Below are 20,752 nucleotides of genomic sequence, written 5' to 3' on the forward strand. Positions count from 1 at the left end.
TAAGGGGTGTAAGTTGTTCCATCTCATTAAATCAGTCTCTTAGTAAGATGGCGATGTTGGTGGGCTCCCAAAGTTAGGCATATGTTGTGTAAACAAGTAACCACGTATTTAATAAGAAGAATTTCTAGAAAAACAAGGTTAATAGTTAGAGCAAATTATAAACCAGTTTCTGAGCTCAGGGGGCAGCCGGTCAAAAATATCTCTAGCTGTCAGGGTTGTAGCATCTTTTGCAGTTTGAAATGTCTCTGCTGATGTCATGGGTGTTCAGGTATCTTTCTGAGTGGCCTATACAGCAAGAGACATGAATCTCTCTTAAGTTTATATCAAGTTGTCTAGCTTTAGTTTGTAGGGCTTCAGGAAAAAAGGGTGGTTTCAGGTCTCAATGATTCCAAGTGAAAATGATGGAAACAATTGAAAACATTAGTTTGGAGATTTGTAGTCAGATATTTCATGAGACTAGAAGAATTCAGGATCCAGTCCAGTTTACATATAGAAAGCAAAAACTTCAAAGACAATTAACAGAACTAGAATCTAATACCCAGGAATGCGTACTATATTTTCTATTGAAATATTTTTTCTCTCTAAAATCATCCTCATTTTCACCAAAGACAGCCAAGTTAAGACTCATTGGTTTGAAAAATAAGTCTAGTTTCAATAAACTTGGCCCAATTGTTTACATAAGTACAGCAAGAATAGCAATTGATCATATAGGCTCTTTTAAATCTGCTTTGCTGGAACTTTTCATAGAGAATCTCAGATTGAACTTTAAAGGCCTCTCACAGCCAGGAAAGCCAAGGACTTGTCATCAGACTATGCTCCAATACCTATAGATTTTGGTGGATTCATCTCTTCTCTTGAGGTTCCTTGCATCTGCCAGGGAAGTGACCTTCTTTACTCACCTGGTAAGGTTGCTGGGAACCCTGTAAGCAAGGTACCAGGCCAATATTTCCAAGTGGCTTTATTCCATAAAGTCCAATCTTTGTTCCTCAGATCTGTCTTGTCATTTCTGAGACTGCATGTTTCTCTCAAATATGACATTCTAGTCAAAGTTTTGGTAATATAACCAATGTTTCCAATCGTGTCCTGTTATAAGGAGAACAGATTCTTATTGAACTTATGCAAATAACTGTACTGATGTGAAAACAATACTCACTCACTAAGAGTTTCCAAATTCTGGAGGTAGAAGGTAGGATAATAAAGATAATAGAGACAGCATCAGCTTTGACCAATAAATATAGAATAAAGGCTGCATGTCTGCATCATATCCAACACTGATAAGTCTACAGGTGTATCCAATTTAATCAAACCAACAACCTTAAATAAACTTTCAGTTACCAAAGATTAATTTATATCATGTTAACGTAATAGACGTTTGGGTTAGTTGCTATTACATTTAGAAATTATATAAGCATTTACATTAAGCCAGTTGACTAGAGCTCTTTAGAAATTATACCATCCACAGGTAAGATTATATATACACACACACACACACACACACACACACATACACAGAGACTCCGCAGCTACTATTTTAAAATTACTGCCATGAGTCAGGTAAGTAATACAAGGCTCGCTAATTATGAATTCAAATTTTGTTTTAAGTCTTTTTACTAATATTTGTGGAAAAGACACTCAAGATGCTAGATTTTTTAAAAAATATTTATTTATTTATTTATTTATTTTATGATTTCATTTTTTCCTTTTTCTCCCCAAAGTCCGCGAGTACATAGTTGTATATTCTTTGTTGTGGGTCCTTCTAGTTGTGGCATGTGGGACGTTGCCTCAGCGTGGTCTGATGAGCAGTGCCATGTCCGCGCCCAGGATTCGAACCAACGAAACACTGGGCCGCCTGCAGTGGAGGGCGTGAACTTAACCACTTGGCCACAGGGCCAGCCCTCAAGATGCTAGATTTTTGGCAAGGGTGCTGTTATGGCTGTTTTTCTTTCCTTTTTCCCTTTTTTTTCTTCAGTCTTAGGAATTGGTGATGGGCTTAGATATTTCCCAGAGAGTTTGCAAGCTCTTTGAGATAAGGAAAATGGGTGGAATCTGAACTGCCTCTAGAGCTGCATTCCCACTCTTGCAAGGATTTTTTTTTAATGACAGTTGCTCTTAATTCCTTAGAAATTGGGTTGTAACTTAAATGACATTATAAGTTGAACTACCTGTCCAACTATATCAAAAAGGCACAAAGAAATGATTCAAGTTTTCTCCAAGATGGAGTTTCTGGGGCATATTTGCCTTATCAGTTTCTAATGTCCCAATATCTATGAGCCTTTTTTTTTTTTAAATATTGGCACCTGAGCTAATAACTGTTGCCAATCTTTTTTTTTCTCTGCTTTTTCTCCCCAAGTCCTCTCAGTACAGAGTTGTATATTTTAGTTGTGGGTCCTTCTAGTTGTGGCATGTGGGATGCCACCTCAGTGTGGTCTGATGAGCGGTGCCATGTCCGCGCCCAGGATCCAAACCAGTGAAACCCTGGGCTGCCAAAGTGGAGCACATGAACTTAACCACTTGGCCATGGGGCTGGCCCCTCTGTGAGCATTTTGAGAGGAACAGGGGAGGTTTGGGGATTGGTAAAAGGACAAGTGAACTTTGAGCCATCTTCTAGAACCATACAGGGATTTGCAAAACAAAAGGATTTGCAAGACAAAGATGGTTGTTTCCAGTTCCCCAAAGAAATGGACTACGGTCTGAATGATAAAATAGGTTGACCCACCCTTTCAGCTACACTTTTCCAATTGCTTCCTTATATCAGGGAGATTTTTAACTTAAGAAGTGAATCAAAAGATTTTTATGTTCTAAAACTTCAGGACAATGTATCACACCTTTAAAAAGTCTGCACAAAGTGGAAGGCCCTCTTTCCAAGTGCACAATTCAAATCTAGACCAATTTATGCTGGGGGTGGGGTGCTTTCATTAGCACCTGTAAGACCATGAGAGGAAGCTGAGACCCCAAATTTGATTAGGTTCTTAAGACTAGTCATTACCAGAGCTCTCCAAATTTTTTTCCAATTTAGAAGTTTTTCCAATTTAAGGCTCTGTCTCTGGCCATTGACAAGTAGGGTCTTAACAGCAATTCTTAACCAATAAGCCTTTTAGGGCTTAATTATGGATGCAAGAGGTGTCCCCAAAAGAGAGTGCAAAAGAAGTAGAAAGTTCACTCCCCAAAATAATCTAAGAAAGCAAAGGCCTTCGTTGCACAGGTGGTAGTGTACTAACAGGCAATGAAGGATGAGACAACAAAGGGCCCCTGATGGACTGGGGCCCCTCATGACAAACATCCCTGAGATCTGATACAGCTGGACAGAGAGAGTACGCCTGGGAACCCCAGTCTACTTGACTGGCCAAAGATGCACGCTGGTACATGCATCCTCTGGATGGCAGAGACCAAAGAGGTCACAAAGCTAAGGTCTCAAAACATGGACTGAGGGCCCGCCCAGACAACAGGCTTGTGGAGATGCCTGTGTCTTGCCCTATGGTTTTTTTCCTTTTTATGACAAGTGACACAAAAGACAGAGACAAGAAAAAATAGTAACCATCTCTGGGAGGAGAAGGATCAGTAAACCAATGAGTACTCAAACCAATTTCTCAGAGTTGCTGAATGATCCACCATCTGGCCATTTTCTCTGGATTTTAAAGACTATCGTGGCCATGTGGTTTTATAAAAGAATATTAAGCTTTTTCTGTTTCATGGGCTTGTAGCCTAAAATTGCCCAGTTTGAGAGAATGTAGCCTGAGGGACTACAGGTGGGGATTGAAATAGCATTTCCCATTGTTTCAGAATTTAGACGTGGCCAGTCAAAAGTATATTTATGTTGCAGCTAGAACTAGATCTCTAAAATTTTGGGCATCCCCCAAACCAAGACCCTCACAATGAAGGCCAAACCAAGGCTTCCTTGTAATGGCCAATGCCATTCCCTTGAGGCTGATGGCAGTTTGGTAGGACCCCTAGCCACAAACCGGAGTGCGCCCTGCATTTCTTCTCTGCTGTTTCTTACCACAAAATGGAGTGCAACCGCATTTTTGCCCAATTGTATTTTGGGACCTCCAACCTGATGATTATTAAGCCAAGCCCTCAGGACACTAAACAAGCTTAATAGGATTGTGCAGTTCTTTGTAAACATTTACAACTTCTGGAAACTTTAGGTTTTGAACAATTATACAGGAAGGTGGCGAGCTTGACCTTTAAAAAATTTCTTTGTTACCTGGGTCTTAAAAAGGAGCCTCAAAGTGGCCACTGTAGTTTTAAATTATCCTGGGTTATCTTGCCACTTGTTTACAGTTATCCCCATTTTAGGAGGCTTTTCCCAAGGTGGCCACAACAAACAAGGTAATTTCTAAAGAGAGTTTGTTACGGTTACTGAGAAACTCAGTCCTCAAAACAGCCAATTCAATTTAGACAAACGTTAACACGCAACAATTCTACATATAACACAGACCAGAATACTAGCTGGTTTTCAGGAGTAGCTCAGAACCAGTGCCAGGAGCTACTCAAAACCAGATTGCCAGGGCAGCACACAATCTGTGCCAGCAGTTGCCCAGATCCAGAAGCAACTTCATGAGTGAAGCTTTCATCCTGCCTCTAATTACCTTGGGTGGTTCAGGCCCAAGCTTCGGGTCTCAGGCCACCAGGATTCCCCAGAATACAAGCCAAACTTGTATTTCCAGGAAATCAAACTACAGAGACGAGGTAAGGGACAGACTCTTTCTTAAAGTTACTCACCGAGAGCCCAGAGACATCTTGACCCAGAAGCTGCATCTTCACCCCCTGCAAAAAAAACCTCCTTGGGGCTGGGAGCACTGCAGCAGAGGAAACAAGAATCTGGTCAGTTGAGCCTCTAGACAAAATTGTCTAGGCAGCTGCTTAGGATTGATGAAAAGACCCCACAGTCCACCAGGGGTTCCAAAGCCTTGGATGGGCAGTCACAGGACCTTGTCCTACCTGGTCACCAATTGTTACCACACAAAATTGGGGTTCTTTTACCCAATGTGCACAAACAGCCAATTAATTATAGCATCAACTTTTAGGGGAGAAATCAGCTTTATTCTGCAAGACAGCTCTGAGGGCACACGCCCCCATCTCCCTGCAGATTGGATCTCACAGAATAAAGGTGATTTCTTCCCCAAAAGCTGATCTCATAATTAATTGGCTATTTGTGCACACTGGGCAAGAGAGCCCAATTTTGTGTGGTAACACCCTTATAGTGCAGGTATCATTTCCATTTACACATGAGGAAACTGCCGCGGAGAGATGCTAAGCAACTTTTGTAAAGTCACACAGCTAGTAAATAGAGAAGTCCCTGGACTTGACACCACACTTTCCCCAGGCTCCAAAAGCCATCAGGGGTTAGGTTAATTGGAATCTGATGTCTTTGTCACTTCTCACTTTAATTATTCCTCACTGTTTAAAGTGGAAGACACTTCGAGTTACCTTAGTCTACTGTCTGTCAGAGTGAGAGGGAGGGGAAAGGAGACAATTTGCAAGTGATCAAAAGATAGTCCTGATATTTAAGATTCTCTTACCTTTCATTTTTCGTTTTGGGGTCTTAGGCACCTCAAGTCCAGGTGTCAAAGGATCAGAGCATCTGCAGCCCAACTCTCCCACTGCTGAGGTCTCCCACCACATTGGAAGCTGGGGTAGGGTACAAAACTGCCCTCAGAGTTTCAGAAGAGGCAGAGTGGAGAGGAGGGGCTGGGGACAAGAGCTGAGCTTTGACTAGACACCGGCTCCTCCCTTTCCCATCCCTGCAGTGGCCGGTAGCTGCAGAGCTCGTGGTAGAGGTGTCCGGGGGTCACATGACTGGGCCTCACCTTCTTCAAGATCTCCGATTTAGTCTTATGGCAGCTTCTAGTGAGGTTGGGCATATAGTCGTATTTAGCAAGTGCATGTGCTGAAACAGTTGACTTGTTAAATGTGAACAAAATATATCACATTTTTAGTAACTCTGCTTTAGGAATTTTCCTCCTTCCACTGTCCCTCTACTTCCCCCTCCCTCCCTCCCTCCATTTCCCTTTTTTCTCTCTCTCTTTCTCTCTGTCACAGAGGCCCTAGTAGCTGACTTTTCCTTTAATTTCATACCAAGTTTGATAGAGATTTCTTGGTATAGCCTCTATTGGCAGTACACTTGGCATTTCAAACCATTTTTTAAAAAAGTTGTAAGTGGGTGGAGGATAATATTTGAGAAAATAATTGAATTTTTTCTCCAGGCCTTTTTTTTTTTTTTAAAGTACATAGTTGTGTGCTTTTAGTTGTGGGTCCTTCTAGTTGTGGCATGTGGGACGCCGCCTCAGCATGGCTTGACGAGTGGTGCCATGTCCGTGCCCAGGATCTGAACAGGCGAAACCCTGGGCCGCAGAAGTGGAGCGCTCGAACTTAACCACTCGGCCACAGGGCCAGCCCCTCTCCAGGCTTTCTTATACACATTAGCCTTCTCCCACCACTGGGGCACTGGGATATGATCCTGAATGCACTACCCTCAGGAGAGAGCTGACAAATAGACAGTCTTTCTATTTCATTCTAAGAGCTAGGTTTTTAAGAGAGAGAAGGGTTTTAAATTCTGAAAAATTTGGCTTTGACATCAATATCCAGTGGCTTCAGCATCCAGGGGTGTGTCAGAGCTGGCCTGCACCAGCTCAGGAGAGCAGATTGTGGACATCTTTTCTCAACTCCATGTTCAGTAGCTTGAAATCAACCATGGTGGAAGTGTGTACACCATGAAAATTGGCAAATACTACAAACCAGGGTTTTTTTTCCCCCCTAAAAAATCAGTTGTTAAACATTCACCAACATATCACTGCTTTATTCCATTAACAATTGATTGGACAGCGCAAATGATGATGTAGAAACAGTTTCCCACCTCTATCTAGATAGAGATCCCACAGATTGTGGAAGGAGAGGGGATTAAGAGAAAAAAGCACAGGTGAACCACCCAGTAAACCCTTCTAGGCTGAAGCCAAGGAGGTTGGTGTAGGGCACGCAGAAAAATATCCAGATAGGGCTGGAGATAGGAGGCCCAGCAGACTGTGTCCCACTTCCCATCTGCAACTCTGTGAGCAGTTAGGAGCTACACAGACTGCTGTGAGTGAAAACGGGCAGAAATGGCAGCAGGTGTAGAAATGGCCTGTGAGAGCTAGCCTCCCTGCTGCTCCCCCACCTGCCATGCCTCCCTCAACTCCTTTGAGGCCAAGGAACCCATAGAGATTTCCTGTCCAACACCAGGATGGGAGTGGAGATCAGCTCAGAGACTGGGAGTACGTGGGCCAGTGGGTCACTGACCTTCCCTTGGCTGCTGTCAAGACCACTGAGGATGGCACAGTTCAGAAACCAACATGCTGGAAGCCAGCGAGCATTGACCAGGATTCCTCTCCGACAAGACCAAGGCCCCCGGTGACTTAGGTCACTTTCCAAGAGAAGTGTGAGGAAGAGAGTCAAGAAGTGATTATTGTCCCCAGGAACGACTGGGTTGGTAAGATGACATTTCCCATTGCTGGGCAGAAATGGGGCCTCAAGAGATAAGATCAGTTACAGGAAAATAAAGAGTTAAATATTTTCTCCAGCCAGCTTTTAAAGACTGTAAAATTAAATGCCAATACATTTATGAGCTATCTGGTGAAAGTGCTTTCCTTGTTTTTTCTTCTTTTGTTTATTAATAGTAACAAATGTGGGAGAATATAAGAGAGAAGTAATCTTTCTTTATATGAGAGTTAGTGCTTTTCACTCTATAATGTTTATGTGGCAGTGAAGAGTTGGTAGGGGTTGGGTAGAACAGTGATGCCATAATGTTCCATCTACTGCCACCAATGAACCAAGTGAAGATTTTTTCACTTATTGATTAATTTTTTCAACAGACCAAATATTAAAATCCAACAGGGGCAACAGGGGAATGATGTTTCAAGAACATCATTCATCACATTAAATTAATGTTGCTCATTAAAATGTTATCGATTTTTGTGATTTTGTTTGTATTTTTTTAGTACATTTGTTTTTACAATTGTGTGAGTGTTATAAGCATATGGGCTTTATGCCTAGTTTATATATGTAGTCTTTAAATAACATAATAAAAATCATTTAAGGCAATATTGAGGGTCCCTGAGAATTATTTTTCCTTTAAAATGGATCTATAACAATTCTTTTCCTCTTTAAAAGGGTCCATGAATTATACAATATTTGGCGACCAGATGTCATTGAGGGTTTTTTTAAAGAGGTTTTCATAGTAAGTCCTCTAGAAATTTGCACTATTTTTATTGCTTTGTTTTATCAGAGGGTTTATTAACTTTTCCCACCAGTTCTTCCTGTGCTATGCTTTTCTCACTGATGAAATCTCATTTAATGGGCAGCCACCCCAAGGATCCCACTTAAGATTCATCCTGTAGTTCCTCCTTTTTTTCTGTTGTTGAGTTCATATTGAGTGCATATTTTTTTCCCTAAAACAGATTTTTTTTCTTCTCAGTCCTCCCTCTTTTCCCCTCATAGTAATCTATAGAGTAGACATCAGGCACTTTGCAAGTTGATGAATTAATCTGTGGCTTATGTGACCCTTATTAGCCCTTAACTGCCCTCTAGCTCCTAAAATCTCCTATGAAGGAATTTCTTTTCTACGAGGACGTGAAACTGTCTAGCAGATGATCTGCATAGCATTAAAAAGCTTATGGCTTTAGACCTACTGATAGAAAAGTCATATCCTGGAAACAAAATCTTTCTTTTCTATAGCAAAGAGACTAAATTCTCTTACTTTTTTTTTTAGTTCCTACTATGTGCCAGACACAGACATATTACTTTGCTTTGTTTCATGTTCTTAACAAGCTTATGAGGGAAGATTGGTTTTGTTATCTTGAGTATTTAAAACATGAAGGACCAGCCACTTGCTCATGGTCACACCCCTAATAAGCAGAAGTCAGGATGGGGCCTGAGCTGATTTGACCCAAAGTGCATTGTCTTTCCACCATATGTGTAGTCCTCAAACTTTCTGGTGTCAGGACCCCTTTCAATTAAAAAATTATTGAGGAACTTAAAGAGCTTTGGTTAATGTGAATTATATTGACTGATATTTAGAAATTTTTATTTAGAAATCATAATTATTTAGAAATCATATTTCTAAATCATATTTAGAAATTAAAAGTGAGACATTTTAAACATTCAGTTCCTCTACAAATAACAAAAATAAATCCATTACATTTTGACATAAACTATAACATTTTTACAAAAAATAACTACATATCTCCAAACAATAAACTTAGTGAGATGTTTCAAATCTCTTTAATGTCTGGCTTTACAGAGGATAGTTGGATTCTCACGTCGCTTTTGTATACAATTTGTTTGTGATATGTTGTTTTGGTTGAGGTATAGGAAGAAAACCAGGCTTCACGCTGTCTTTTAATGGATCTTTCAGATAATTTTGGCTATTAGCCTTTTATGCTCTATCAGTACTCTGTAAGTGGTAGTTTCTTTCTTCTTTATTTTTTCCTCCTCAAAGCCCTAGTACCTAGTTGTATATTCTAGTTGTAAACCCTTCTAGTTCTTCTATGTCAGCCACCACCACAGCATGGCAACTGATAGATGGGTGGTGTGGTTCTGCGACCGGGAGGTGAACCTGGGCTGCCGAAGCAGTGAGTGCTGAACTTTAACCTCTAGGCCATCAGGGCCGGCTCTACAGTTTCTTAAAGGTCAGTTGCAATGTAGAATATGAAACCATATCAACAAACTTTTTTTGTACCCTGTTGCATTAAAATCCATAGGTCTATCTTGCAATTTGGATCTTTTACCCATGCATGATTTGTAACAAATCATCGGTCATTTGAAAAATATTGTGCCAGCCCTGGTTAAGTACAGCGCACTCCGCTTCGGCAGCCTGGGTTTGGTCCCCACGTACAGACCCACACAGCTCTGTTAGCAGCCATGTTGTGCTGGCAGCCCTCATACTAAAAAACAGAGGAAGATTGGCACAGATGTTAGCTCAGGGTGAACACTCCTCAGCAAAAAAAAAGAAAAAAAGGAAAAATATTGATTCAACTGAGGTATGCAGATCTCCTGGATGTTGACACATTTCAGGATATGATAAAAAATCACATTAATTAGTACCAGCAATTTTATCAGAAAAGTCTTTAAGTTGCAGATATAAGTTTTCCAAAATTCTAACTTTTACTGGAAAACTCAAATTTTATCATTGGCAACAAATACAGACAAATGTTTCCTTGAAGTGACAGGCTTACTTCATTCATTTCTGAGAAAATGTCCACCAAATTATCAAGTCTGAATAATGATAATATTTACATTAACCCTCCTTTCGCGTTCCATGCAAAGAGTGGGTGGTTCAGACTGCAACTCAATTGTGCAAATGCTTTCTCTCAAGACAACCATCCCTATGCAGAATATGAAAAAGATGTTGCAATTTAATAAAATTAACATTTTTTGTTACTGCTTCAGCAAAGACATTCTTTACCGTAAATGCCTTTTTTCCTTGCCAGGGCATGACAGTGAAGAATACAATGTGACGGTGACAGTGTCAGTGTCACACTGTGACACTGTGACAGTGACGAACACAGCCTTCACTGTGTTAAGGCACCAGTTTTACCTACAGTTGCTTTGTGCTATCAGTGAGACTGTCAACACAAAGGAAAAGGCAAAGGACGTCTTAGCATTATTATGAAAATGATGTCAAGGGACCCCCTTGGGGCTGTGGATCATCCCACGCAAACTCAGATTTTGTCTTTTAGCATCAAACCTGCCAGGGTTGGTGCAGCAACACTGACAGCCGGGGCCTGTCTATACCAAGCTCTCCAGAGATGAGCACCATTTCCACCCAGATGAAATACCCAAACCAGGAGCAGACAGGCACCACTGTGGCACCATCCTGCCTCTTCCTAGGGACCTTCTCTTCAGTGTCTTCTTCCCAGCATCCCAGGTGCTCTGTGCTTCCTGCTGCCCAGGGCCACTCAAGAGAGGCCCGTGTTGTGCAGCATAGCTTTAAAGAACAGGTGCAGAGGAGCAAGCCTGCCACCATTACTGCTGTGCTCACTATGGCACATAAAACTCTGGGAACCCAAAGGAACAAACTCTGGGGAGCCCGACAGACTCCGCACTGCTGCCTTTCCTGGGCAGAGCCTGGTCTCTCTGTTCCACGGGGAGTACTCTGTGCTTTGGAATCTTCTTTCCTTTCTTTAACATTTCACTTTCCAGAAAGCCCTTCCTCAAGACCCTGTTCTCCTTTCCCAACACGGCAGCTGTTTACCTGAGACAGAATCACTGCCCAGGTAAGAATGACCGTGACAGTGTTCAGTGTGGTGAGTGGCGTGTTCACACTCTACCAGGACACTCCTGGAGTTCTGTAGAGTGCCTTCACATAAAGGAACAATTCTTGATGAGGAGCATTTCAGGTTAGGTCCACAGGCAAATGGGGCGGTTCTGGAGCCCCTGAAGTTACAGCAAGGGTCTACTCACCTGAGACAAAGTCAGAGGAATTAGATGATTAAATGTTTCAAGGAGGGAGACAAAAATCACACAGCAGGGGTTTATCACCTCGTGAGATGAAGGCTATAATTTTTAATTTCAGTTTCTAATGAATGAAAAATATGCCACGTTTTCATTGTCAAAGGACAAACAGAACCACAATGGAGGTCTCAGTTTACATAGCTGATTTCACGGATGATCACGTTTCCAACATTTCCACCTTGTTCCCCCTTGATCTTTGGGCATGACTTACGTAGGTCATGTTTTAATATTTTGGGGGGCAAGTCTCCTCCCCCTGCCTCCCCACTGTACTGTTTTCCCAACTAAGGAGGCTTTCTCCCATTTTCTAGACAGAGAGAGAGGGCGGGGTGTGGCAGGGGACATCTTTGGATAATTCAGCAGCTGTATCAGGGTAACCTGGCTACCCCTCCTGTGTGGAACGAATGGGGTGCCCAGAAGGTAAGTCTGGGGGAGGGGAGCACTGCCCAGCCGACACCTTCTGCCTGAAATACACCCACCAGCTGAGCTCAGCCTTCTGCGGGCTCCAGCTGCAGGCAGTCACACTGGCTTCTCTTTCAAGCTCTGAATTATGAAACAAGGTTGCGCACGTTTTGGAAAATCCCTTGTGTTCTTCTAAAAGTGCTAGTTTGGTCTTTCGGTTTCATCTGGTGCTGGGAAGACTTTTCACTTCTATCTCTAGTCTCTGCTGACTTCATTATGAGCAAATAAGGAGTGGTCAGTTAAGATTTATGGAATTAAATTCACTCTTCAAAAATGACAGCATTTGAGGGGCTGGCCCCGTGGCCGAGTGGTTAAGTTCGCGCACTCTGCTGCAGGGCCCAGTGTTTCGTCGGTTCGAATCCTGGGCGCGGACATGGCACCGTTCATCGAGCCATGCTGAGGCAGCATCCCACATGCCACAACTAGAAGGACCCACAACTAAGAATATACAACTATGTACCGGGGGGCTTTGGGGAGAAAAAGGAAAAAAATAAAAATCTTTAAAAAAAAAATGACAGCATTTGAAATGACTCTGTATCCCTCCTCTGAATCTGAACATTTAGAAGGGAGGTAGGATCCAGGGCTTTTAGAGTACTGGTGTCATGGAGCCCGCTTTGTGCCATTTTACTTAGGAGGTCTTGACTTAAGCACCTACGTGTCCTATGGGCTGACTTCCCTACCGGACTCTCCTACCCAGCTTTGTCTTCTCCTTGCAGCCCCCTCCACAGCCTGCACCACCCCTCCTGTTCTACTGCCTCCAGGCCTTTGTTCACAGGATGCTTTCTCTTTATAGACCCCCTCTCCCCGCTTCCTCCCCCTGCATCTCTAAATCTTACCTAGTCGTCAAGGCCCAGCTCAAATTCTGACTTCTCCAAGAGGCTTTCTTTCTGATTCATCACCACCATCTCTGCAATACTGACAGTAACCACGACAGCTCTCAATGATGCTCAACCTTTAAATAGCCTCCTCCACTGCTACCCTCTTAAACCACGGTCTTTTACAGGGCAGCTGCAATAATCTAAGATCCCCGGATCCCATTCTGCCCCCTATTATCTCACCCTCTCCTACACCAGCTCGAATAGCCTTTTAAAACAGGTCCAGTAGAACCAATGTTCACCTCGCTGAGACAAACCCAGCCCCTTCTGGGCACACAGCACCATGTCATCTTGCCCTTGCCTCTCTGACCACATCTCCCACCGTCTTCCCCTACTCGCTCTGCTCCAGATAACGAAGACTCAACATGCTAACACACTCCTACCTCAAAGCCTTTCTTTACCGTGCTGTTTGGAAAGCTCTTCCCCATTTTTCTTCGAGCTCAAGGACTTGGGATAGTATTTTAGTGGAAGTTTGGTGATGAATTCTCTCAGCCTTTCTTTGAAAATGTCCTTATTTTTCTTTCTCTTTTGAAAGATACTTTGAGTATAGAATTCCAGGTTGTCAATTATTTTCTTTCTTTCAGCAATTTGAAGATGTCATTCCATTGTTGCCTAGATTTCAGTTTAAGAAATCAGCCATCTAGTTACTTATTTGAAGTTAATATATTTTTCCCTCCTCTGCCTGCTTTTAAGATTTTCCCATGATTTTCAGCGTCTTACTATTATGTGTCTAGATATGGTTTGCGTTGCCATTTCTGCTTCTTGGGCTTTGAAGAGCTTCTTGAATTTACAGGTTGGTCTTTTGTTAGTTTTGAAAAAGTCTCAACAGAGCTATCAGAATTGCTTCCATGCATTCTCTCTCTCCCGAGACTCCAATTACACATATGTTTGAACTTTCCAACATGTCCCTTATGTTCTTTTTTGTAACTTTGTTTTTTAATCTGCTTTCAGTTTGGATACGTTTTGTCTTCTGTTGCGTCTAATCACTAGTTAAAGTCATCAATTGAGTTCTTAATTTCAGATACTGTATGTTTCAGTTCTAGAATTTCCTTTAGTTTTTAAAACAGATATAAATTTTCTGGTGAAATCTTCCATCATTTTACATACTTTTTCAAATTTTCCTCTATCTTGTTGAGCATACTAAAGTCCTTGTCTACTAACTCCAGTATCTGGATCACTGGTGGGTCTGTTTATCCCTCCTTGATTTTTGATCATAAGGTCCAGTCTTTTGGCTTGTCTGGCAATTTGTTTTTTGTAAAGAAGATTGTCCCTGAGCTAACATCCATTGCCAATCTTCCCGTTTTTGCTTGAGGAAGATTGTCCCTGAGCTAATATCTGTACCAATCTTCCTCTATTTTGTATGTGGGATGCCACCAGTGTGGCTTGATGAGCAGTGTATAGGTCTGTGCAGGGGATCTGAACCTGCGAACCCCAGGCCACCAAAGCAGAGTGTGCAAACTTAACCAGACTGGCCCCAGCAATTTTTCACTGAATGCTGAACATTGTGAGGCTCCACATATGAGATTTTATTCCTGCAGAGAGGACACATATCGTCCTCTGCCAGGCAGGGATGACCTCAAACCAATCAGAGGCTGAGCTGAGGTGGAGGCTGGGTTGCAGAGCTGGTACGGCAAAGCCTGCCTCTGTTTAGCCCATTCCTACATCATAGTCCTCCAGGTCTTTCAACTAAGAGTCTCGGGTGTTCACCAGGGCACCTTCCTGTGGTAGTTTCTGAACTTTATTGTTGTCCCAGTTAGCATAGTGATTCTGTTGAAAACTGTTCAAAAAAAATTTTTTTTAACTGTGGTAAAATACACACAAAATTGATTGTTTTCACTTTCTTAAACAGAGGTTTTTAGCATAACTTTTTAGCCTCCCATGCTGTACAGCCTCAACATTTGACCAACATCTTGAGGGAAATTGTGAGTGAGGCTCCTGAAGTCTCTAATTTTGCCACTCCAGCCTTGAGAGATTGTAGCGGGTCTGCTGGGCTCTTTGTATGCTTCCCCTCTTGTTGGTGAAGCCTGGACTTCCCAGCCTCCTGCCCCAGAGAAACACCATTAGCAGAATTTAGTTCACTTCTTGGAGGCTTCCCCTTGCTCTATGATTTTAGTATCTCTAGCCATTGTTGTTTCAGCAGCTCTCTAGTGCATTCAAAGAGACGATTTTTTGTCTAATTCATGCTACCTAGAAACCTGAATACCCTTCTCTAATTTAAATTTAGAGGCTTTCCCTAACTTGCCTGTATCTCTATTTTCCCAAGAATTATTGACTTAGGTTGTTAGGCCAATGCCTGGCTCACAGGAAATCCATCATCCTTCAAATTCTGAGTCCACTTTTTCTCCTAAATATCTCATCAAAACAGACCAATAATCTAAGGCTGGTCTGAGTTTTACCTTTTATTAGCCCCGGCAGCCTTTGGTGGAAATGGTAATGCACACTGAAAGGTCCCAGAGTCAGTCAGCATGAAAGAAGAGATTATCTGAGTGAGTAAATGAATAAACAGAAAAGAAAAAAAAGCAAATCTCTTGGACAAATCTCCAACTGGATAATGGTCACCCTTGAATTTGAGTGGAGAGCAATATATGTTAGGGAAATGCATTAGAAAGGATGCTCTAGGCCAACTACTGCTGGCCTATAAGTCAATCTTGCCTAGGATTTAGTAAATTGCTTTTGCCAGCCAAATACCCACTAAGTAATTGTTGCTGAATCCTTTAGTATGTAAAAAACAAAAAGGTTCGCTTTAGAATTATGGATGAACCCATTCCTATTTTTGTAAGTTTTATAATTATAAATGACATGTAGATCAAGGGTCTGTCCCCATTTCCAACGAGAAGCCTCGTCTGATTGATTCTTACTTCTAATGTTTCTCATTACCGTTGAGTTGGCTATAGGCTCACTGAGGAGAAACTATATCACATTCATCTCTGCACCCTCAGCGGCCACAGATCTGACCATAACTGACAATCATTAAGTGGTTGCTTGAATTCTTTCCTTCCCATCCCTACTGGCACCATCCTGGCCCAGGTGCTCTTCTTGCTTGGAATATTTTAACAGGTTACTAATTTGTTTTCTTGCACACCTGACTCTATACCTGACTACCCCCTGCCAAAAAAAGAACAAACCAAAAACACTTTATGCCTGATGATTCTATCTAAATAAATGCATTACTACCCAGCTCAAAATATTTTCAGTCAGGAGATGATTGAAGCCTAACATTTTGCTGTTTAGTTTTCCCTGTTGTCTTAAGCAATATTTCCTAGATTTGCCTCATACTAACGATTGGGAACTTGATAAAAATATAAATGCTCGGGCTACACCTGAATTAAAATCCCCAGGGGAGCAATCTAATCTCTTTATCAAGCATCTGGGTGACTTTTATGAATAGGTCCTTGTACCAACAGCAGTAGGATCACCTGGGAACATGTGAAAAATGTAAATTGGGCCCCTATCCACTTTGGGGTGGGACCCAGCAATCTGTGACTTAATAAGCCTTCCAGGTGATTTTGATGTACACATTAAAGTTTGAATAACACTGAACTAGCCTGTAACAATGACTTAGGGCAGCGGTTCTCAAACTTGGCTGCATTATACTAGAATCACCTGAGGAGCTTTTAAAAAAATGCTGATACCCAGACCTTACCCCAGATATTCTGATTTAATTGGTCTGAGGTGCAGCAAGCATTTGACCGGGATATCAGGATGCTGAGACTGAGGTAACCTGCCATCCATAACTCATTTCACAACTATGTATTTATCTCGTCTCACTGATTAGATTTATAACTAAAGGTGATAAATTTGAATGCTCAAAACTTATGCCCTTAAAATATCAGTGTTTGTTGAAGTTCTGTGTGAGATTTAATTCGAATAAAGGGATCTGCTACTAACGGTTTGAAAACCACAGGCCTACAGACTCAAGTCTAAACTCTTTAGTCTTGCTGTTAAGACACAAGTTTACTGCCTCTCTTACTAACAGCCCACAGCTCTCCTCTCTAGCTCTAATAAATATCTAGGAAGTGTGCTTCCTAGCACCTAGGATGGGCAGAGAGCCCCAGGCTGAGGCCTCAGACCACATTCTAGTCCCAGCTCTTTGGGATGTCGGTGAGTCACTAAATCACTTTGTGCTTCTGTTTCCTCATCTAAAGTGAGGGGCTAGAACCAAACTATCTCGAAGGTTCCTTCTGACTCAGTATTTCAGCATTTCCACATTCAGCTTAGTTTCCCAGCTTAGACTGCACTGTCTCTTCTTCTCTGCTCCTCTGGGTTAACTCATCCTGAGGCACAGTTCAAGTTCTAATTATCCTTAACATTTCTTCGGCACTCAGTCTAAGCTTCTTTGACGTCTTCGGCATCTTTCTATGTTTGTGTCTGGTCTCCCACTGGGTAATAACAGGATCTCACATATCTCTTTGTATTCCTCATCGCCTGGCCTATGGTAAGTACACAATGTTTGTCTATTTTTTTCTCAGGACCATGAATTATTGCCTCTGCTGTTTGTTTTATTCCAACAATAGCTATGTTGAAAGCTCACTTTTGCCCAATGAGCTTTCATTACTGTACCAAAGGTTCCCAACTCATATCCTATTAATCCTAGAAATTTTCTTTTATGATAGTCCTATTCAGTCCCTCATTTCCACTGATAGCTCCAAAATATTCTCCAAAAATAGCTCTCTTCTGGCCTCTGCTGGCGTGATATTAATTCTTTGCTTACGTGCACGCTAAAGGACTCAAGTGTAAGGACACTCCAGTTTTCTAAGGAACTATTCTAACTGCCTCAACTCAGCAAAAAGAAAGATTCTGAGATGTCTCAAACTGCTAGGCTTGTTGAGAATAGACACCTTGATGGTAAAATTTGAGATATATTTCAAATGTTTTTCTTTTTTTTTTGAGGAAGATTAGCCCTGAGTTAACATCTGCTGCTAATCCTCCTCTTTTTGCTGAGGAAGACTGGCCCTGAGCTAACATCCGTGCCCATCTTCCTCTACTTTATATGTGGGACGCCTACCACAGCATGGCTTGTCAAGCTGTGCCATGTCCAAACCCGGGATCCAACCCCGGCCACCGAAGCGGAACGTGCACACTTAACCGCTGTGCCACTGGGCTGGCCCCTCAAATGTTTATTTCTGAAGTGGCATTTTTCAAAATTAAATTCATGTTTGTTATGCTAAGATGTCATGGATAATGGACTAAGTCTTAGCTATGTGTTTCTTTAAAAGCTGGTTCTTTTGGAGAAAATTTGTCAAATTTTGCCTGACTTTGATACTGTACTTAGTATTGTGCCTGGTAAAGATAAAGAGCTTGATAAATGTCTGTTAAATAAATGTATTAGTATCTTTTAGTTTACGTAACACTATTCCTTTTTTGTAACTGAATTATGAATTCACTCAGTCCGGGGAGGAATCTTTGCACTCTTTTGCAGTTCTTTCTTTCAGACGGCCTAGGAATGTCCTCTATGAATTTTTACATACATCTGCCAGACGCAGTTTAAATTGAATTACCGACGCACTGAGCCTACCAAGAGCAGCCTTTCCAGTTGGACTTTGGGAAAATTTTTCACAACAGGAAAGGGATAAGGAGATATTCCTCAGCCTCATTTTGTTCTTTTCCTAAGGTAGCACACTATGTCTTCTACACACATTTGGGTATCCATGATTGATTCATTCAAACTGCTTGCCTTTGACAACCTTAGGTTTCAAATAGTTTAAGCAAAATGCCTGCTTGTTGAAGGCAGGAAAGGCGTTACTCAAATGCTGAGTGGGGACGTACAGTTTCTGTATGCTCTCAAAGCTTAAATCAGAGGTCTTCAACTTTAAGAAGCTCACAGGCAACCTGGAACTATACATAACTACATATAGACAGTGATTGATATATATTTGTATGAAAATATTGTCTTACATGCATAATGTTTTACAAATGAATAAAGCCCTTTTATATACATCATCTTCCTAAAGTTAAGTTTGAGTGCACTATGTGTCATACACTGCAGTTCTGCATTTAAACACATCCTTCTAACTCAAGTGTTTTTAAACCTCTTAGCTTGTCTATTTCATCACTTCATTTAAAGGCATAGCTGGTCAATAGCAGACAAAAAGGGAGAGAGACCTCAGTTTACTCACTCAGGTGGCTGAGGATAAAATGAAGAATGCTAATTATAAAGGTGTAGGGGCACTTGCCAGCATGCCCCCTTTAAAACCATGTGTCCTGGAGGCTCCTTGTCTGGGCTACACCCCAGCACTCCTCATGCTGACAGTCCTGGGCTTGCTTAACCCAGCTGTTTTCTCGTGGGAGAGTTAGCACAGAGACCACCGCAGTCTGAGGGAACATGGAGGCCCTCCAGGGGGGCTCTGGCCCTTGGAATGTAGGTCATACAGGGACAACCCCCTTGGCAAGCACGCAGCCTTTGTTCCTCTGTCTACTTAAGCAACCTTCTCTCAGGGGGCAGCTGCGGATGCACACTGCCTGTCCAGCTGACTGCCACTGGACCTTCCCCATAAGTAATTCCCCAATAAACCTATATGTCTCATTCGCCATCTCCGGGTCTTTTCTCCAGTCTCTGGGCAATCTATCCTGTACTGATCACCCAGCTGGGTCTGTGGCAGAACAGAAGGGTTGGATGGCTATCAAGCTACTATCAGGTAGACAATCTTTTGCTGTCTCTGCTTAGGCTGCCTTTTGAAAAGTAAAATCCATTGGAGGTATATGGTCTAACTGCACATCCTGTGGTGCCCTGTTCCATCTAGGTGTCTCTCAGACTCCTGGCCTTCAGAAGCACTATACTACAGTAAATACAAGCTCTGATTCTGGAATTAGGCAATCCTGGGCTCTAATTTCCTCTCAGTTATTAGAGGTAGCCAAGTGACAATTGTGGCTATTGAGAAATATGGAAAGTTATTGGGTGGGGCCTGCTGGAAAACTTTTTAAACAGGGATAAAAACAAGTAACACGTGCTTTTTTTCTTCTCCCTTCTTCCTGTCTAGACTATGGACATGATGCCAGAGGTGGCATAACCATTTTTTAGTCACAAGGATGAAGATCACACACATGAAGACCACACACAAAGCAAGAAAGGGCAGAAAGGTAGAAGAAATCTTGGTCCATGAAGGCATCATGGAGCTGCATTACCAGCCTTGGACTGCTGACCTCTAGACCTTTTTTTTGGCTAAGGAAGATTGGCCCTGAGCTAACATCTGTTGCCAACCTTCCTCTTTTTGCTTGAGGAAGATAGTCGCTGAGCTAACATCTGTGCCAATCTCCCCCTACTTTATGTGGGCTGATGCCACAGTGTGGCTTGATGAGTGGTACTAGTTCTGTGCCTGGGATCTGAACCTGTGAACCCTGGGGGACCGAAGTGGAGCGCATGAACCCAACCACTATGCCACTGGGCCGGCCCCATCTCTAGATTTTTTAATGTGAGAAAAATAAAATCAGTCATTTGTTGTTTAATCTGTGTTTTGGATCTTTTTTTGCAGCCTAATGTTAAACCGATATATAAATTCACAAATTTTTTGAGGATTAATAGAGAAAAGTCTATAAGAGCACAACACAGTTCCTGGCATATAGTTAGTGACCAACGAATGGCTGCTATTATTTTGGAGAGATGAGTTGACTGCTAGTAGAGAACAAAAATCAAATATAGGATAAACAACTTGGGAAGGGAAGAAAACTGTTGAATAGAAGCTATGATAGGGTAGTAAAAAATTCAGAATCACATTCAGAGCCAAAAAATGTATGCAGGGGATGTGACATATAGTAGATATTCAATGTATGTAATTTCTTTTCCAATTCTATTTGTGAGAACACAAACTGATGTCATTTATTCACATGAGAACTTTGATCAATGAGGAAGACAAGACTAAGCAAAGAGATTTTTAGGAACTCTGAGAAGTAAAGGTTATACTATAAGGTTATTTAGATTTTAGTGAGGCATTCCA

The 20,752-nt window shown here is 41.9% G+C and overlaps 1 long non-coding RNA gene across 1 annotated transcript in view; it reads left to right on the forward strand.

The window, feature by feature from the left end:
* LOC139084811 (uncharacterized) overlaps nucleotides 1-20,264 on the forward strand; it is a 31,717-nt gene extending 11,453 nt beyond the window's left edge. Inside the window, exons 2-3 of the long non-coding RNA XR_011542588.1 lie at nucleotides 18,241-18,432; nucleotides 19,799-20,264. This is a non-coding gene — a long non-coding RNA (uncharacterized lncRNA). The remainder of the gene's footprint in view (nucleotides 1-18,240; nucleotides 18,433-19,798) is intronic.
* Nucleotides 20,265-20,752: the final 488 nt, after the last annotated feature.

This window comes from Equus przewalskii, chromosome 7 (genome assembly GCF_037783145.1).
Source record: "Equus przewalskii isolate Varuska chromosome 7, EquPr2, whole genome shotgun sequence".
In the NCBI taxonomy this organism is placed as follows: Eukaryota; Metazoa; Chordata; class Mammalia; order Perissodactyla; family Equidae; genus Equus; species Equus przewalskii.